Raw genomic sequence first — 18,864 nt, 5'->3', positions numbered from 1 at the left:
ATGAGGAAAAGGCTGGAGTCATCAAGCCAAGGATGAGCCAGGTTAGTGCAGTCAAGGACGATAGTCACCAGGAACAAGTGAGACCCTGGGGACAGTCCCAGGCATCAGTAGAAGTGAGGTTCCATCTTGGCACCTAGTGATCAGTAGCCAATGAGCCCAGGTGGGGACCAAGGTCACCAGGTCCAGGTGAGGCTCAGGTGGGGACCAAAGTCACCAGGTCAGGCCAGGCCCAGCTTGGGATCATCGCTGATAGAAACAGGTAAGACTGTCAGGCTGCTCCCATTGGGCAGAGGGGCCCTTCCTCTCATGCCCGGGCCATCTCAGAGGGTCCTGATCTCCCTCAGGATTCAGGGGAGAGGAGCCATTCTGCTCCCTCCTTTCCCCATGTCCCTGGTGCTGATCGGTCCCCACCACTGGGCCCCTCTGTTTCAGGCATGCCAAGTATGGTCTCCACAGGACCTTGGGATGATCTGACCCACACTGTGGAAGGTCACAGACAATCAGAGCTTTCTGCAGTGAGTTCCCCGGACACTGCTTCATGCATCTCAGGAGGCGATTTGCATTTGCAGGAATTTGTCTCTGGAGGCTGGCCCATCCCCCTGGGTCAGGATCGTCCCCTGGTGCCCTTTGAGGGCCATGCCTGCCCTGGGCTAGAGCTGAGAGCCTCAGGAGGCAAACCCGGGAAGTGGGTAGGAAGGGAGCTGGACCTGGGGGCCGGCCCATGGGCACTCAGAGGAGTGGCCTCCACTCCTGCTTTGGGAAGGGCATTGTCTGCCTCCAGCATCGGGGTGGGGGATGTCCTGTCCTTCAGCAAGGGCTCCAGAGGTGAGGGTCTTTGGGAAAATGGCCTGCTTTCTATAGGAGGATGGTCTGGACTGGAGCGAATCAGAATGGGGGGTGCTCCTCCCTCACAACCCCAGGCCAGGGCCTCCACAGTCCTGAAGGCTTCTGCAGGGCTGCAGATAGATGCTGGGGACAAAGGAAGGTCAGGGTGGGTGGGTGAGCAGCAGAGGAAGGGGCTGACCAGCATTAGTAGGAAGAGAGAAGAGGAGGATGAGGAGGCCACTCTGAGACAGGAACAAGGGAAGGGGGACAGTCCAGTGGCCTTGGTAGGAGGGGAGGAGGCTGCTGGGTCGTGGGCCCCACAGGAACCTGGGGGCCTCAGGGGAGCCCCAAGGGCTTCTGGGTAAGGAACACGGGGTGTCTGAGGCCAGGTGGAACTGCAGCAGCAAACAAAACACTGCCGTGTGATAAAGTGCTCAGGATGACCCACATGCCCCACCTCCCGGGGTCCCTGGGATGGGGAGGCCACCAGGTCGGGGCCTCAAGGTGTCACTGTGTGAGCTGAACCCCAAGAAGATGTGGAGCTGCCCCATGAAGAGCAGGGTGCAGGGGTGGGGACCATGGGGGGCAGTAAGAGGACCTGGGGGACATGCAGCACGGCCGACACTGGACCAGGACACACATGGACCCAATGAGGGTCGGACAGATCAAAGTGACACCCACCCTCAGTGTTTTTATGTATTTCTGAATGTTGTGCATTTAATTTTCGAGTATATGCACTGCTTGTAAACATACATAGTATGATGAGCCCCCAGCTGCCGTCCCCTGTCCAGCCAGGATCCTGTGCTGACAACAAGGGCACAGCAGCAAGTATGTCACAGCAAACCCCAGACCTAGGGTCGAATTTATCTATAGCTCTTCTGAGTAGCCCTCCACCCTGGCCTCCACACCCTCTGGGAGCCTGGGCTGTGAGGAAGCCATTGGAGCCTGACGCCTAAGCTGGGCGAGCTCAAAGGGGCATCGGGGGTGGACACCCTCCATCGGGCTCTGGCTTGGCAGGAGGTGGGCCACTTCCAGGGCACAAGCCAGATCGTGGCCATTTTGCTGATGTTCTTGACTGAGGAGGATGCCTTCTGTGTGCTGGCCCACCTGGTGACCTAGGGGAGGCATGCCATGCACGTTAGGGGCTGGATGGGCCGCTGGACGGGCCTGGAGCTCAGAAGAGTCTCCCTGCAGGGCTACTCCAGCCATGGGGCAAGCGGGGATCCTCACCCAGCCTGCCTCCCCACTGACAAGGGCACTGCCTCCCCAGGTGGCCCTTGGGTTCCTGGAGCAACGGCCACCTGCAACCACCATTTGCAGACTAGTCTTGCACTCCCGCTGCTCCCTCAGCCCTGTCTTTGGTTGCCTTCTTGCCCCTCAGGCCCCCCTCCAGCCCACAGCAGAAGCAGCCCCGGGGCAGCATCTCCCTGCTCCCCGGTGCCCCTATCCTCACTCCAAAGCCCCAGAGATGGCCAGGCACACCCATTAGTATCTGCGTGGCCTACACTCGAGGCCCCCTGGTGCTGGGGACCCCAGGGCCCTCCCCACGCCAACTACCACACACAGGCAGCTCCAGAGCTCCCTCCAATGGGCAGCTTCCTCCTCAGGAGCTTCCCAACCAGGCCGCCCCTACATGTGGCTCCCGGCTTGAGAGGCATCGAGGAAGGAGAATCAGCCGGTGCTCAGCTGGGACCCACTGCCACACATGTGAATGTGGCCCAATTGGACCTTGAAATTCAGCTGAACTTCCAACTGAAAGTCCCTGCATAAAAAGACCAGGGTTGACCAGGAGAACCCAACTATCTACCCAACGCCAGCACCTACAGTGATAAAGATTGTGGTTTCAAGCCAGGTAGGTGTTAGGATGACACAGCCCAGGTCACATACTTACACAGCAAGAGAGACCCACACACCCCAAAACAAACAAATGTCCGAATCCCCCTCAACGTTGTCAAAGGGCAGATTTATAAATCTCCAAAATATATGTATATACACATAAGGACGTAGTTTTTTTTTAAAGTGTATACTTTGCGGTCCCCTTAGGTTTAGAACCCTTGGCCTGCCAATCTGGATAGGTCAGCCTCTCAGTCTGGTCTGGAGGCAGCCTCTGGATCTGGGGAAGCAGTTTCCAATGACACCTGGGCGGCTCCCAGGTAGCTCCTGTGAAGCCGCACTTGCCAGCCAGGCAGGAACTGGAAAGCAGACCCCTTAGATAGGAGGCCTGTGAAGGACATTGAGCACCAGCTGTCGCCCTCCGTGTGGGGATGGGTGGAACCACGATGGATTGCCTGTGGGCACGAGGGACCAACAGCCTTGAAGAAAAGAACAAAGAGCACCCGGATCATGGACAATTCGGGGCACGTGCGCATCTTACCACGTCCTGGGGCCCCGGAGGCAATGCCCTCTGCAGGCTCATAGGGATTCAGGCCTCCCCGGGAGAGAAGAGTGTGGGCTGCGTCAGAGCCCATCGTGTAGTGGTCAGACAGGCTCCAGCTGCTCCTCCTCACTCTTGACTGTTCTCTGCTGGGCATGTCCGCAGGGACACGAGGTGTCCAAGGAGATCGCGGCTTACGGACCTGGGAGACCTGGGAAGACTCGTCCATTCACCTGCAAAGCATATGAAGAAAATCAGATCCCTCTTCAAATCTCTACTTTTGTATCCTTCTGATAAATACCTAACTGTGAATTTCTGGTCATTGGGTAGTTCTCTTTTTAACCTGAGGAACCTCCATACTGCTTTCCACAGTGGCTGCACCTGTTTGCCTTCCCCACCAGCAGTATAAGAGTCTTCCCCTTTTCTCCCCATCCTCACCAATACCTGTTGTCTCCTGTGTTCTTAATTTTAGGCATTATGACAAGTGTCAGGTGATTTCTCATTGTGGTTTTGAGTTGCATTTCCCTGATGATGGGTGATGTTGAGTGTCTTTCCTTGTGTCTGGCGGCCATCTGGATATTACAGAAAATGTGCATTCATGTCTTCTGCCCATTTTCAATTGGATGATTCATGTTTTGAATGTTGAGATTTATATTTTGGATATTATGTCTTTACTGGATCTGTCGCTTAGAAATATCTCGTCTCATTTTCTAAGTTGCCTTTTAGCTTTGGTTGTTTCCTTCACTGTGCAGAGCTTTTTATCTTGATGAAGTCCCAATAAGTTTATTTTTGGTTTTGTTTCCCTTGTCTCAGAGCATATGTAGAAAAAAGATCCTATGGCCAAGTCAAAGACGTTACTGCCTATCTTTTCTTCTTTTTATGGTTTCAGGTCTCACATTTAGGTCTTCAAGTCCCTTTTGAATTTTTATACATGGTGTAGGAAAGTGTTCCAATTCCATTCTTCTGCATGTGGCTGTCTAGTTTTCGCAACGTTATTTGCTGAAGAGAGTGTCTTTTATTTCTTTATTTTAAAGATTCTCTTTATTTATCATGAGAGACACAGAGAGAGAGAGAGAGAGAGGCAGAGACACAGGCAGAGGGAGAAGCAGGCTCCTTGCGGGTAGCCTGATGCGGGACTCGATCCCAGGTCTCCAGGATCACACCCCAGGCTGCAGAGGGTGCTAAACCACTATGCCACCAGGGCTGCCTGAGACTGTCTTTTAACCATTGGGTATGCTTTCCTGCTTTGTCAAGGATTAATTCAGCCTAGAATTTCGGGTTTGTGTCTGGTTTCGGTATTCCATTCTGTTCTATTGAGCTATGTGTCTTTTTGTTGTGCCCGCACTATCCTCTTTGGATCGCTAGAAATCTGTAATATAACTTGGAGTCTGAAATTGTGGTGCCCACAGCTGGATTTTGTTTTTAATACAGCTTTGTCTATTTTCAATCTTTTGTGGTTCCATACAAATTTTAGGGTTATTTTTTCCAGCTCTGTGAAAAATGTTAGTGCTATGTTGATAGGGATTGCATTGAATGTACAGATAGCTTTGAGAGGTATAATCTTATTTGCAATATTTGTTCTTCCAGTCCTTGGGCATGAAATATTTTTGTATTTTGTATCATCTTCAATTTCTTTCATCAATATTTTATAGTATTTCCAGTACAGGGCATTCACCTCTTTGGTTAGCCTGAATCCTACATATCTTTTTGGTTTTGTTGCAACTTATAAATGGGATTGAGTCCTCAATGTCTCTTTCTGCTGCCTTATTATTGTTGCATAGAAATACAACACATTTCCACATATTAATTTTATATCCTGCAACTATTTCCAATTCATGTTTGATTTGTAGCAATTTTTTATTTGTGATGTCTTTTGGCTTTTCTACATAGAGTATCATGTTCTGCAAATAATGAAAGGTGGACTTCATCCTTCACAATTTGGAACCATTTTATATTTTGTTGTTGTTGTTGTCTGATTACTGAGGCCCAGACTTCCAGTACTATGTAAATAGGAATGGTGAGGGTGGACATCCTTGTCTCATTTCTGAGTGTAGGGGAAAGACTCTCAGTTTTTCTCCCCTGAGCATGATATTAGCTGTGGATCTTTGGTATATGGCTTTATGATGCTGAGGTATGTCCCTTCTATCCCTACCTTGCTGAGATTTTTTTTTTAAGAAAAAATGCTGTATTTTCTCGAATGTTTTATCCACATTTATTGACAGATCAATAGGATAAGGTTCTTATCCTTTATTAATGTAGTGTATCATGTTGATTGATTTATGAATATTGTACCACCCTTGCAACCCAGGAATAAATCCCACTAGAGTGCGGTGAATGATTCTTTTAATATACTTCTGAATATGATTTGCTAGTATTTTACTGAGAATTTTGGCTTCCATGTTTCTTTAGGCGTATTGGTTGCTAAATCTCCTTTTTCAGTGGGTCTTTTTCTGGTTTTGGTATCAAGGTAATGCTGGCCTCATAGAAAGAGTTTGGAAGTTTTCCTTCCATTTCTATGTGTTGGAAACGTTTGAGAAGAATAGGTATTAACTCTTTTTTAAATGTCCAGTAGAGGAGGATCCCTGGGTGGCTCAGTGGTTTAGTGCCTGCCTTTGGCCCAGGGTGCAATCCTGGAGTCCTGGGATCAAGTCCCACGTCGTGCTCCCGGCATGGAGCCTGTTTCTCCCTCTTCCTGTGTCTCTGCCTCTCTCCCTCTCTCTCTCTGTCTGTGTGTCTATCATAAATAAATAAATAATTAATTAATTAAATAAATAAAAATCTTTTAAAAAAATAAATGTCTAGTAGAGTTGCTATGGGCAAACATCCAGTCCTGGACCTCCCTTTAGGGAGGGTTTTTTTGTTAAAGACTTTATTTAGGGATCCCTGGGTGGCGCAGCGGTTTAGCGCCTGCCTTTGGCCCAGGGCGCGATCCTGGAGACCCGGGATCGAATCCCACGTCGGGCTCCCGGTGCATGGAGCCTGCTTCTCCCTCTGCCTATGTCTCTGCCTCTCTCTCTCTCTCTCTCTCTCTGTGACTATCATAAATAAATAAAATTTAAAAAAAATAAAGGCTTTATTTACTTATTCATGAGAGACACACAGAGAGAGGCAGAGACAGAGAGAGAGGCACACTCCATGTGGGGAGCCCGATGTGGGACTCAATCCTAGGTGCCCGGGATCATGACTTGTGCTGAATGCAGACGCTCAACTGCTGAGCCACCCTGGTGTCCTGTTGGGAGGGGGTGATTGCTAATTGAACTTATTGGCTGGTTCTGCGTTTGTTCGCATTTTCTTTGTCTTCCTGTTTTAGTTTTGGTAGTTTGTAGGTTTCTTGAGGTCTGTCCATTTCTTTCAGGTCTCCCAGGTTGTCGGCATAGAATTTTTCATAGTATTCTCTTGTACTTGTTTTATTTTTGTAGCGCTGTATGTGATCTCTCCCCTTTCATTTGTGATTTTATTTATTTGGGTCCTTTCTCTTTTTGATAAGTCTGGGTAGAGGTTGATGAATTTTATTAACTATATTTTAGAACTAGCTCTGAGTTTCATTATTCTACTGTTTTCTTGTTGTTGTTGTTTCTGTATCATTTATTTCTGCTCTAATCTTTATTATTTCCCTTCTTCTGCAGGCTTTACGCTTTGTTTCCTGTTCCTTTTGTAGCTCCTTTAGGTGGAAACTTAGGTTGGGTATTTGATGCTTCTCTTGCGTCTTGAGCGCATTTCTATGTACTTCCCTCCTAGGGCTGCCTTTGCTACATGCCAGAGGTTTGGACAAACATGTTTCCATTTTCATTTCCTTCCCTATATTTTTATAATTTCTTTAATTTCCTGGTTGCCCTATTCATTCTCTAGTAGGGTGTTCTTTAATCTCCACGAATGTGTGGTGTTTCCAAAGTTTTTTCTTGTAGTTGACTTCAAGTTTCAGTGTCATGGTCTGAAAATATACGTGGTTCTTGTGCTTGTTGAAGGCTGATTTGTGGCTCATCATGTAAGCTGTTCTGGAGAATGTCCCATGTGCATTTGAAAGGAATGTGTATTCTGCTGGTGTGGGATGAAATATTCTGAATATGTCCTTCTGGTCCAGAGTGTCAATCAAAGCCATTGTTCCCTGTTGATTTTCTGCTTAGATGATCTGTCCTGTGTTGTGGGCATGAAAATCCCCTGTCATTGTATTAGTATCAGTGAGTTTCTGTATCTTTGTTGTTCATTCGTTTCTATATTTAGCTACACCGGGATTGGGTGCATAAATATTTACCATTGTTTGATTTTCTTGATGGATAGCCTCTAATCATGAAATAATGTCCTTGTTCATCTCTTATTACTCTCTTTGTTTTCAAATCTAGTTTGTCTAAGAATGGCTCTTCCAGCTTTTCTTGATATCCATTAGCATGATAGATGATTGTAAATCCCCTTTCAATATACAGGTGTCTGTAGGTCTAAAGTTAGGCACTATGAGAAATGACAAATACCCACCATTTGCTTCGACGTGGATGGAACTGGAGGGTATTATGCTGAGTGAAATAAGTCAATCGGAGAAGGACAAACAGTATATGTTCTCATTCATTGGGGAATATAAATAATAGTGAAAGGGAATAGAAGGGAAGGGAGAAGAAATGGGTAGGAAATATCAGAAAGGGAGACAGAACATGAAGACTCCTAACTCTGGGAAACGAACTAGGGGTGGTGGAAGGGGAGGAGGGCGGGCGGTGGTTGAATGGGTGATGGGCACTGAGGGGCGCACTTGACGGGATGAGCACTGGGTGTTATTCTCTATGTTGGCAAATTGAACACCAATAAAAAATATGTTATTATTAAGAAGAATAAAAATAAAGTTAGGCACTTGTAGGCAGCATATCGATGGATTTTTAAAATATTTATTTATTCATGGGAGGGGGAGAGAGAGAGAGAGAGAGAGAGAGGCAGAGACATAGGCAGACGGAGAAGCAGGCTCCACACAAGGAGCCCGATGTGGGACTAGGTCCCTGACGCTGGCATCATGCCCTGAACTAAAGGCAGACACTCCATGTTCTGGCCTGTTCTACTTTCTGGCCTGCAAAGTGTGTGTGGGCAGATCTGTTGTCTGGATTTGTCTTCCCTTGTAGGTTAAGGACTGTCACCACCCCCACCGCTTTCAGGATTCTAACCTTGCGTGTGTATTTTGTGAATTTGACTCTGATGTGCCTTGGCGATGGTCCGCTTTTGTTGAATTTAGTGGGAGTTCTCTGTGCTCCTGGTTTCAGTGTCTGGGTCCTTCCTCACATTAGAAAAGTTTATATAATTTGTTCAAATAAAACTTGTGCCCCCTTTTATCTCTCTTCATCTTCTGAGTCTCCTGTGATATGAACGTTATTGTTTTAATAAGTGACTGTGTTCCCTAAGTCTGCCTCTGTGGTCCATTACCTTTCTTTTTTTTAGGGTTTCCGCTTGGAACTGCATCTCAGTTATAGCATTTTTAATGTCGGCCTGACTAGATGTTAGGCCTTTTATCTCTAGAGTAAGGGATTGTGTAGTGTCTTCTAAGCTCTTTTCCAACCCACCTACTATCTTTATCGTCATTGTTTTAAATTCTAGTTCAAACATCTTACTTATATCTGAATTGATTAAGTCCCTGGAAGTGAGTAATACCTCCTCTTCTTTTTGGAGTCAAATTTCGCCATATCACTATGTTTCCCAGAATACGTGGAAAAAAAAAAAGAAAAACAGGAAAAACAACAATAACCACAATCCCCCAAAAAATCTTATATCTTGTGTGTGTTTTAGGCTGCTTCTCAATTATTAATTAATTATTAAGAGAATCTAGATCGCAAAATAATAAAGAAAATTTAAGTACAAAGAAATTAATAAAAATAAATATGTCTTTAACAAATAAAATTAACACTTAATAAAAAAAATTGACCAAAATCAATGAAACATAGTTATACAGAATAAAGTACAAAGGAAGCTAGATCCTACTTTCCCCGTAGAGCTGAAGCCTTGCAGACCTCTGTGATCAGTACTCTTGGTGGGAGCCAGTGGTCTGTGCAGGTCGTCTGGGGGAGGGGCCGTCCCCCTAATTGTCAGGTGCCACTTGCCTTAGTGGGGATGCACCTGCAGGGCTCAGAGGCAGGGCTAGGTGAAAGCGCCTCTGGCCTCCACCAGGCGGCGCTGCTGCTCCCTGAGCTCCCTAAGTGCTGATGGGCGGGAAGAGGGTGGGGGCCCTGGGTTCCCTGGCCCTGGAGCTGAACATCCCACACCCCAGTCTGCAGTGAGCCTTCTCAGAAGAGCCATCGAGCCTTCTTGACTCCACAGTTTGTGTCAGGACCCTGCCTGTGTCCGAGCTTGCATGGCATGCCACCTATAGGTCATCAGCTGGGCCAGCACCCAGAAGGCATCCTCCTCATTTTGGGACACCAGCAGGATGGCCACCATCTGGCTCGTGCCCTGGCAGTGGCCCACCTCCTTCAAGAGCCAGAGACCAACAGAGGGTGTCCACCGCCGATGCCCCCCTGAGCCCTCCCCGCTTGGACATCAGGCTCCCAGGCTCCCTCACAGCCGAGGTTCCCAGAGGGTGCTCCCAGAGGGCGAGGAGAGCAGGGTGGAGGGTCACCCGGATGAGCTATAGATCAATTCAGCCCCAGGTCTGGGGTTTGCTGTGACACACTTGCTACTGAGCCCGTGTGGTTAGGGCAGGACCCTCGCTGGACAGGGGACGGCATTTGGGGGCTCATCATACTGTGTATGTTAACAAGCAATGCAAATTGTCTCAAATTAAATGCATGACATTCAGAAATACATAAAAACACTGAGGCTCAGTGTCAGTTTGACCCATCCGACTCTCATTGGGTCCATGTGTGTCCTGGTCCAGCGGTGGCAGTGCTGGCCAGCCCCCAGATCACTTTCCTGCCCCCCACGGCCCCCACCCCTGCGCCCTGCCCTTCACGGGGCAGCTCCACGTCTTCTTGGGGTTCAGCTCACACAGTGACACCTGAAGGCCCAGTCCTGGTGGCCTCCCCATTCCAGGGACCCCGGGGGGAAAGGGGGACCCCGGGGGGGAAGTTATGTGGGTCATCCCGAGCACTTTACCATGCAACAGTGTTTTGTTTGCTGCCAACAGTGTTTTGTTTCACCTGGCCTCAGACACCCTGTGTAACTTATCCAGGAGCCCCCGGGCCTCCCCTGGGGCCCCCAGTCCCCACTTGCCCAGCAGCCTACCCAACCCCAAAGCAATCCCATAACATGAACATGTTGTTGCAGAAGCTTCTGTTGATATCTAGATCTATCTGTTTGATGTCCCAGGAGGAGACCTGGGTCTCCTCCTTCATTTCCTGTGGGGAGACAGGGGAGAAGGAGCCAGCATCAGGGACACAGATCACTAACTGTCACCAACTGCCATCTTAAGCAGGAGCACTGCTGATCACCATGTGAGCGTGTCCAGCAGAAACCTCCTTCCTTCCCCTGTGAGGCCAGGGACAGCACAGGTGCCCACCATGCCTGTCGGCCTATGTGAGGCTTGTGCTTAGTTGTCATGGATGGGGGGGATCCCTGGGTGGTGCAGCGGTTTGGCGCCTGCCTTTGGCCTAGGGCACGATCCTGGAGACCCAGGATCGAATCCCACATCAGGCTCCCGGTGCATGGAGCCTGCTTCTCCCTCTGCCTATGTCTCTGCCTCTCTCTCTCTCTCTCTCTCTCTATCATAAGTAAATTAAAAAAAAAAAAAAAAAGTTGTCATGGATGGGGAGGGGACACCGGGGGTCAACCCTGTGCAGACAGAGGACATTGGCGTTCAGCCCTGGTGGTGAGAGGACATTGGGGTTCAGCATGGTCTGGGGTCCCTCGGTTCCCTGTGCTCCAGACACCCAGGCTGAGCCCCACTCTCCCCCAGGCCCTACCCGCTAGGGCGTGGAGGATCCTTCCACATGCTGGTGCAGGAGACGCGGCAGCACAAGGTGTGCCAGCTGAGCCCGCCTGCTGAGGGGGCCCAGGTACATGAGCTGCAAGTGCCTGCTGTCCTGACGTCCCTTCCAGGGCCACACTGACCGCCCTGCTGGCCCTCTATACCCCATGAGCACAGGTTCGGGGTGAAGAAGGTTGGAAGCGCCCCCAGAGCCCGGCCAGTCCAGGCTCCCTGGACAGAGGCAGCGCAGATCTCCCAGGGCACTTTGCACAGACCATCGTGAACTGAGGCCACCGGTCCCTGGCTGTCACTCTCTCCCAGCCCCGTCCTAGCCCACGGGGAATGGGCTGAGTCCCAGTAAGTCTGTGAGGGTCCTGACCTGGAATTGGCTTATCTTGGAAGTCACAGAGGCAGGTAAGCTTTGTGTACCTGTGCAGGGGCTGGTAGGGGCTGGGTAGGGCTCCCTCCTCCTTTCTGGGGGTCTGTCCCCACTGCTTGCACAGAGCTCTGGGAGACGCAGAAATGGGCTGGCCATGCATTTTAACTCTCAAGACTTTATTGAACTTTCAACAACAAACAGGGGCTCCGACCTTAGGGTGTGCACCTTCCCTGGCGGAGTGGGACCATCCTGTCCTTTAGGGAAACCCGAAGTCACATGGGGGTGCGGGTGCTACAGTCCCCCAACTTGGAGCCTGGGCAGACTCTGAGTGTGGGCACATTTCCTGAAGTTGGAGCCTGAGAGGCAGTATTGTGGACAGCAGACCTGACCTGTACCTGCAGCTTAGGGGTCCCTGCTCTGGGCCCCTACAGCTTAGGGGTCCCTGTGCTGGTCCCTGCATATCAGCTGGACCCCGGCTTCTGGACCACTGTTTCCAGGGGACTGACTACCAGAGACCCAGCATGTGGAGGAGCCTGCCTCCTAGTGTGGGTGAGGACGTGGCCCAGCGGCCTGCCCCTGCTGCCCCTGCCCTGGGGTGTCCTGAAATTTCCAGTGTTGTCCTAGGTCAGCGACCTGGATCTGTGGGGCCCACCCAGGATGCCACATCCTGCTCTGAGAGGGTCGCTGAGCCTTGGGGCAGAATCCAGAACTGGTCAGGGCCACGGGGGGGCTCAACCCATCAATCTGCATTCTGACCCTGGGAGGGCTTATGTCGAACCTGCCTCCCCAGCACCCTGGGAGAGGCCAGCCCAGGTCCCTCTGGGTCAGGGACTCTTTTCCTGTTGTGGGGGCGCCCTTTATGAAGGTATGTGAGATGAAGCAGGGCATGGTGTCTGCTGGCCAGAGCCTCAGGGCCCACATCCTCCCCAACACGCTCTGCTCCAGAGGCCCAGGTGCATGAAGCTTCCCTGTGGATGCAGAGGTCAAATGGTCCCAGGACTGTGAGGGGCCTTGGGGTGGCAGGTTCAGTGCTTCCCTCGCTCTGGCCTGGCCCTGCCTATCACTCCCCAGCGAGTGGCTTGAGCTCCTGTGGCCCCAGGGAAGGAAGGGTATCTGGATCCCTACAGTGTCATCTCAGTGGGCTGGGTGGACCCCGTGACAGGAGTCCCGGGGGGAATCTATTGTCTGGTTTGCTGTGTGGCCCATGATGTGGCCCAGGCAGGTGCCAAAGGGAAGGGGACCCAATGTTCTGACATCAGGTCCTTGTTCGGGTGCCACCTGCCTGCACTCTCCTGGTTCCCTGGGAGCATGAGGAGGGAGTTCCTTGTGGGCCATCCGGGCCAGTGAGGGGTCCTGGGTTGTGGGCAGCTGGGCAGAAGCACATAACCCACTGATCCTGGACACAGGTGTGCAGCCATGGGCTCTGGGAGCTTCCCTCCTGCAGTAGCTGACCAAGCCACCCTGGGAGCTGAAGGAGAGACATCCCACTCCCTGGAACCTCCTCCAGGGACCTGCTGGACTTCTCCAAATGGGTATGGGCTGTGAGCCTCAGACTTAGGGCCCCAGGTTTGGGCCTGGCTTGTCTGGAGGGTGGGGCTGAGCTCGGCCCTCCCCAGAGTCAGGGGGCAGGATGAGGGAACAAGGGTCCTGGGGTGGCCTTACCTGACTGAGGAAACACTGAAGGAATCACTTGGGGGTGTAAATACCAGTGAACATCTGTTCCTCCTCCTGGCAGATGGGCAGGAGGTGCTCAGGCCCCAGGGTGCGTCCCCGTGGAGCCAGGTGGACACACTCCCCATGGCCCCGCCCAGCCTTGAGGGCGCCCCAGGCCCCCAGGAGGAGGAACTTGACAGGAAACTTGGGGCAGCTCAGAAGGGCTGTGCTGGCACCCCTTGCCCCAGGGCCAAAGGGGCGGAGCCTCTGCGGAGCGTCTACTTACCATGTGCTTCTTAAGCTTGGGGTGAGCTCTGTCTAGAATGCGCTCGTGATGGGCCTAGAACCTCAGCAGTTTGGGGAACCCTGGAATGAAGAACACTGAGATGGCCCCAGACCCCCAAAGATCAGGGTCTCCTCATGCACCAGGTGAACGAGTGGGTCATCCTGGCAGGGGCCTCTTCCCCAAGCCCTGACCCCAGTGTGCCAACAACCTTCTTTTTTTTTTTAATTTATTTTTTATTGGTGTTCAATTTGCCCACAAGCTTCTAAGCCCTGAATGGACCCGGTCTTTCCAGACAGCAGGACTGTCGTTCTGGCTAGGTGTGGCAGGGTCCAAGGACCCTCATACTCACAGAGACCCCGCAGGGTGGGAGCCCAGGGCTGAGGACCAGGTCCCCCTGACCCAGCACCCTTTTCCCTGCAATGGCCAACGAAGGGGAAGGCGGGTCCCCAGCACCGAGGGGCAGCGAGTATTGGCCACGAGGAGGGTGATGGGTGTGCATGGCCATTGCTGGGGTTTTGGAGTCAGGATGCGGGCACCCGGGAGTGGGGAGATGCTGCACAGGGACTGTTCAGCAGAGGCCCCCTGGCTTCCCAGGGCCTGACTGCCCGGCATCCAGATGGCCTCCCCCTGCACCCTGGGCGTCCTCCCTGATGTCCCCTGACTCCAACCCTCTTGCTGTCATATCTGCGACTCTGGCACATTGTACCTCGTGTCAGAGCCCCTGAGCATGACCCACCCCTGACCCATCCAAGCAGCCACTGGGCAGTGAGCAGAGCTGAGGGGGCCTGGAGAAGCCCCATTGGCCCCTATGCAGTCTCCAGCCTCCGTGAGGTTCCTGTGGGTCCCACGACCCAGCAGCCTCCTCCAATCTGACCAAGGCCACTGGGCTGTCCCCCTTCCCTCATTCCCATCCCAGGGTGGCCACCTCCTCCTCCTCTTCCCTCTTCCTGCCCAAGGTAGTCAGCCACTTCCTCTGCTGCTCACCCTCCCTCCCTGAACTTGCTTTGTCCCCAGCATCTATCTGCAGCCCCACAGAAGCCTTCAGAACTGTGGAGGCCCTGGCCTGGGGGTGTGAGTGAAGAGCAATCCCCCTCATTTGCCCCAGACCACACAATCCTCCTATAGAAAGCAGGCCATTATCCCAGAGCCCCTTACCTCTCAAGCTCATGCTGAAGGACAGGACACCCCACATCCCGATGCTGGAGGCAGACACCTGGTCCTCCCCAAAGCAGGAGTGGAGGCCACTCCTCTGAGTGCCCATGGGCCAGCCCGCAGGCCCAAGTCACTTCCTACCCACTTCCCGGGTTTGTCTCCTGAGTCTCTCAGCTCCACCCCAGGGCAGACATGGCCCTCAGAGGGCACAAGGGGACGAGGTCCTGTCCCGGGGGGATGGGCCAGCCTCCAGAGAGGCTTTCCTGCAAAAGCAAACCGCCTCCTGAAATGGATGAAGTGGTGTCCAGGGTACTTACTGCAGAAAGCTCTGACGGCCCTGTGACCTTCCAGAGTGATGAGTCAGCATCATCCCAGGTCCCGTGAACCCCATACTTGGCATGCTGAAACAAGTGCCCCGTGGTGGGAACCGATCAGCGCCAGGGACATGGGGAAAGAAGGGAGAAGAATGGCTCCTCTCCCCTGAATCCTGAGACAGACCAGGACCCTCTGAGACTGGCCGGGCATGAGAGGAAGGGCCCCTCTGCCCAATGGGAGCAGCCTGACAGTCTTACCTGCTCCTACCAGCGATGATCCCAACCTGGGCCTGACCTGACCTGGTGACTCTGGTCCCACCTGAGCCTCACCTGGACCTGGTGACTTGGTCCCCACCTGGGCTCATTGGCTACCGATCACTACGAGCCAAGATGGACCCTCACTTCTACTAATGCCTGGGAATGTCCCCAGGGTCTCACTTGTTCCTGGTGACTATGGTCCTTGTCTGTGTTGATCTGGCTCATCCTTGGCCTCACCAAGGCCCCTCCTGGACCTCACCTGGCTCTGATGCCTCCATCCTTTGACTCGTGCTCTGCTCCTCTGATTTTCATGTCCTGGGCCCTCCCTGCTCAGCTTAGATTCAGATCCATGTTTTTTTTGTTGTTGTTGTTGTTTTTTTTTTTTTTTTTTTTTTTTTCAGATCCATGAATAGGTCTCACCTCTACTTCCTGGCTAACACACTATCTGCAAATCTGGTGCACCAGAGGACAATGATCCCCGCCTGTCCTTACCTGCTTGTCCTGGCAACAACACCCACTTGGGTCTCATTAGCTGGAATCTGCTATGATCCTCACCCGGGACATAATTGTTCTTGCTGCTTATGATATCAAATGGGCCACACCTGTTCCTCCTTACCTGAGTATGCTCACCACCTGGGCCTCATCAGGACCTGGTGACTATGATCCCCTACTGGGCTCATCGGCTACTGAGGACTAGGATCCCGGATCGACCCTCACTTGCTACTGATGCCCGTGTCTGTCCCCAGAGTCTCACTAGTTCTTGGTGACTATGGTCCTTGTCTGGACTGACCTGGCTCATGCTAGGCTCTGATCCATGCCTGGGCCTCACCTGGCTCTATGCCTCCAGCCTTTTCCTCATGCTCTGCTCCTCTCATTTTCATCTCTGCCTGGGCCCTCCTTCTCAGCTTAGATTCAGATCCCTGATTGGGTCCCACCTCTACATGTTGGCTAACAAATCTGGACATCTGGTGCACTTGAGGACTATGATCCTCACCTGGACTTACCTGCTCGTTCTGGTAACAACACCCATTTGGGTGTCACTGGCTGGACGCTGCTCTGATCCTCACCTGGTACATAATTGGTCTTGCTGCTTATCATACCACTTGGGCCATACCCACTCCTACATACTTGGGTATGGTCACCAACTGGGCTTCATCTGGACCAGGTGACTATGATTCCCTCCTGGGCTCATCAGCTACTGATAACTAGGATCCAGGATAGACCCTCATTTGCTCCTGATGCCAGGGTCCATCCCCAGGGTCTCACTTGTTCCTGGTGACTATGGTCCTTGTCTGGGCTGACCTGGCTCATGCTGGCTTTGAGCCCCTCCTGGGCTGCACCTGCTCTTGCAGATGTGGTCCCCTACCTCTAGGGGGTGCTCTAGTGCTATGGTACTTATCTGGGCCTCAGCTGATGGTATTCGGCTATGATATCAGCCCTTTCCAAGGCCAGCAGGGTCTCCAGGTCCTCTTGCCTCGTGCTGTAAAACAAACACATCCAAGGATGACACTGAATGAAAACCTTCAGAAGATTCATGCGTCTGTGTGCTCCCTGTGGGCAGGCCCCAGTCTGTCTGACCGGAGTGTGGAGACAACACTATAGCTCCAAGGGGGACATGCTGGGTTGGAGGATCACTCACAGGAAGTCACTGTCTTTGGCTCGCCCACCTACAGTCCACCTTCCCAGCCACTGTCCCAGGACATGCTGTCATTAGAGGACACAGCTCTCCACATGTTTATCAGGAACACAAGGGGGCCCAGGGGGCTGCAGGGAACTGCTGACTGATGCTTGGGGTAACGTCTCCCAGCCAAGGACTGGAGTCGGCATGGCGTTGGATGGGACTGACAGAGAGTGTTCCTGCCGGCCGGGGGCAGACAGGAGGTTCGGTTTCTCTTATGTTCCACAAGCACAACAACCAAAGGGAAAAAGCAATGAATTGGACATCATCAAAATTAAAAACTTAGAGCAGCAAACTGTGATCAAACTCCCCATCCTGAATACAATGATTTGTGAATAGCCTGAATGGGGCTCTGGGGGAGCACGAGGGCCTCAATAATCCAGTTCATGAAGAGCAAGCCTGCTCAAGGGCCAGGAGGACCCAGAAGCCCTGACCGTCTACCCCGGACCACAGTGTGGGTGGTTGGTCATCACATGTCGGGGTCCATGCACCTAGGACACGCTGGAATGTCATGGCTTGGGTCTGCCCTGTACAGAACAGGGTTTACAAGGGAGCGCGGGTCCAGTTGAGCTACCGGAGGCCTACCACAGCCTCCTTCCCTGGCTGGGGCCGGAGGGAGGCAACCCTTACCCCGTGGAGCTGTGGAAGGGCTACAGGAGCTGCCTCATGGGTATCACATGGGGGTTGGTATGTTTTCACCCAACCCAGGAAGCCAAAGCCCCCACCAGGCCCCACAGGGCCCATTGTGGCAAGGAGCAGGGAGCAGCTCCCACTCACCTATGACCTGCTGCTGTGTGAGCACCTACTCTTTATACACTGGGGTACTGGTGAGAGTCAGATAGTTCGGGCTCTGTGAGCCAGATCAGGAGCACGAGTGCCTCCAACTGCCTGTGGACACAGACTAGTGCCAGGCAACGGTGGAAACCTGGGGCGCCACAGTTCCACCCACAATGGGGCCCCGTGACATCACTGTGGTCGGCAGGGTCCAGTCAGCCCTTAGCCCTTCAGCCTGAAGGCCAAGGGTGTGAGAGGAGTTCCTGTCACCACACTGGATGGGAAGGTATGCAGGCACTGTCTGTCCAACGTCCTTAGTTCCCACCCTCAGGCTCTCCAGGCCACCCACCCTAATCAGTAGACTGGTGTCTCAGCTGTCCTCCCATCTCCAGGGGTTCACAGCATGGATTTTGCACTTAAGCTCCGGGTGGTTCAGTTGGTTAAACGTTGACAAGATATTGGCTCAGGTCAGGATCTCAAGGTTGTGGTGTGGACCCTCACGTGGGGCCTGGGCCCAGGTGTGTGAGAAGTGTACTTGAGAGTCTCCCTTTCCCTCTGCCCCTCTCAATGCAAGCTCTGTCAAATCTTTTAATAATCAATATTGAAGATATTTGAGAAATCTTTATCATCTCTGCAGAGGTGCCTTCATATGTGTAACGGCTGTGCAAATGCCTTTCAGGGATCCACCGTGATTTCTAGCAGAAGCCCCTATTAATAGCTATTGAAGTATAGTCAACATGTAATGTTACACTAGTTTTAGGGCTACAACTTAGTGGCTCCATTCTGTAGATTACTCAGCTCTCCCCACGAGAAGTGTAGTCAGCATCAGTCCTTGTACAAAGTTAGTACAATAGTACTGACTCCATTGCCTAGGCTGTACTTTCTAAATTTCTGTGGTTTATATATTTTAGAACCAGATGTTTATACCTCTTAGTATTCATCTGTTTTGCCCATCTCCAACCTACTTCCTTTCTGGCAAGCAGTCAACGTGATCCACCACATTAACGAGAGAAAGGACAAAAACCCTACGGTCATCTCAATAGTTGCAGAAAAAGCATTTGACAAAGTACAACCTAATCATAGTGGGTTAATGAACAAGGGGTGGTGGAAAGGGAGGTGGGCGGGGGTGGGGGTGACTGGGAGACGGGCACTGAGAGGGGCACTTGATGGGATGAGCACTGGGTGTTATGCTATATGTTGGCAAATTGAACTCCAATTAAAAAATATGTAAAAAAAAAAGGGGGGGGAGGTGGGTGGGGAGATAGGGTAACAGTGATGGGCAGCGAGTGGTCACTTGATGG

At 52.0% G+C, this 18,864-nt stretch overlaps 1 long non-coding RNA gene across 4 annotated transcripts; it reads right to left on the bottom strand.

Annotated features, from left to right (window-relative positions):
- Positions 1-2,777: 2,777 nt before the first annotated feature.
- Positions 2,778-17,699, bottom strand: LOC119867481. 4 transcript variants are annotated; one of them, XR_005383730.1, is made up of 5 exons: positions 17,567-17,699; positions 14,857-16,591; positions 13,388-13,467; positions 3,200-3,432; positions 2,778-3,113 (listed from the first exon to the last, which is right to left on the bottom strand). It is a non-coding gene; the product is annotated as an uncharacterized LOC119867481 (long non-coding RNA). The 4 variants fall into 4 exon arrangements; XR_005383732.1 differs by lacking the exons at positions 2,778-3,113; positions 3,200-3,432 and adding exons at positions 11,620-12,916; positions 13,111-13,176; XR_005383731.1 differs by lacking the exons at positions 2,778-3,113; positions 3,200-3,432 and adding an exon at positions 11,620-13,176.
- Positions 17,700-18,864: the final 1,165 nt, after the last annotated feature.

The sequence above is a fragment of the Canis lupus genome, chromosome 34, assembly GCF_011100685.1.
Source record: "Canis lupus familiaris isolate Mischka breed German Shepherd chromosome 34, alternate assembly UU_Cfam_GSD_1.0, whole genome shotgun sequence".
Taxonomy (NCBI): domain Eukaryota; kingdom Metazoa; phylum Chordata; class Mammalia; order Carnivora; family Canidae; genus Canis; species Canis lupus.
This window is presented reverse-complemented; position numbering and strand designations above follow the sequence as displayed.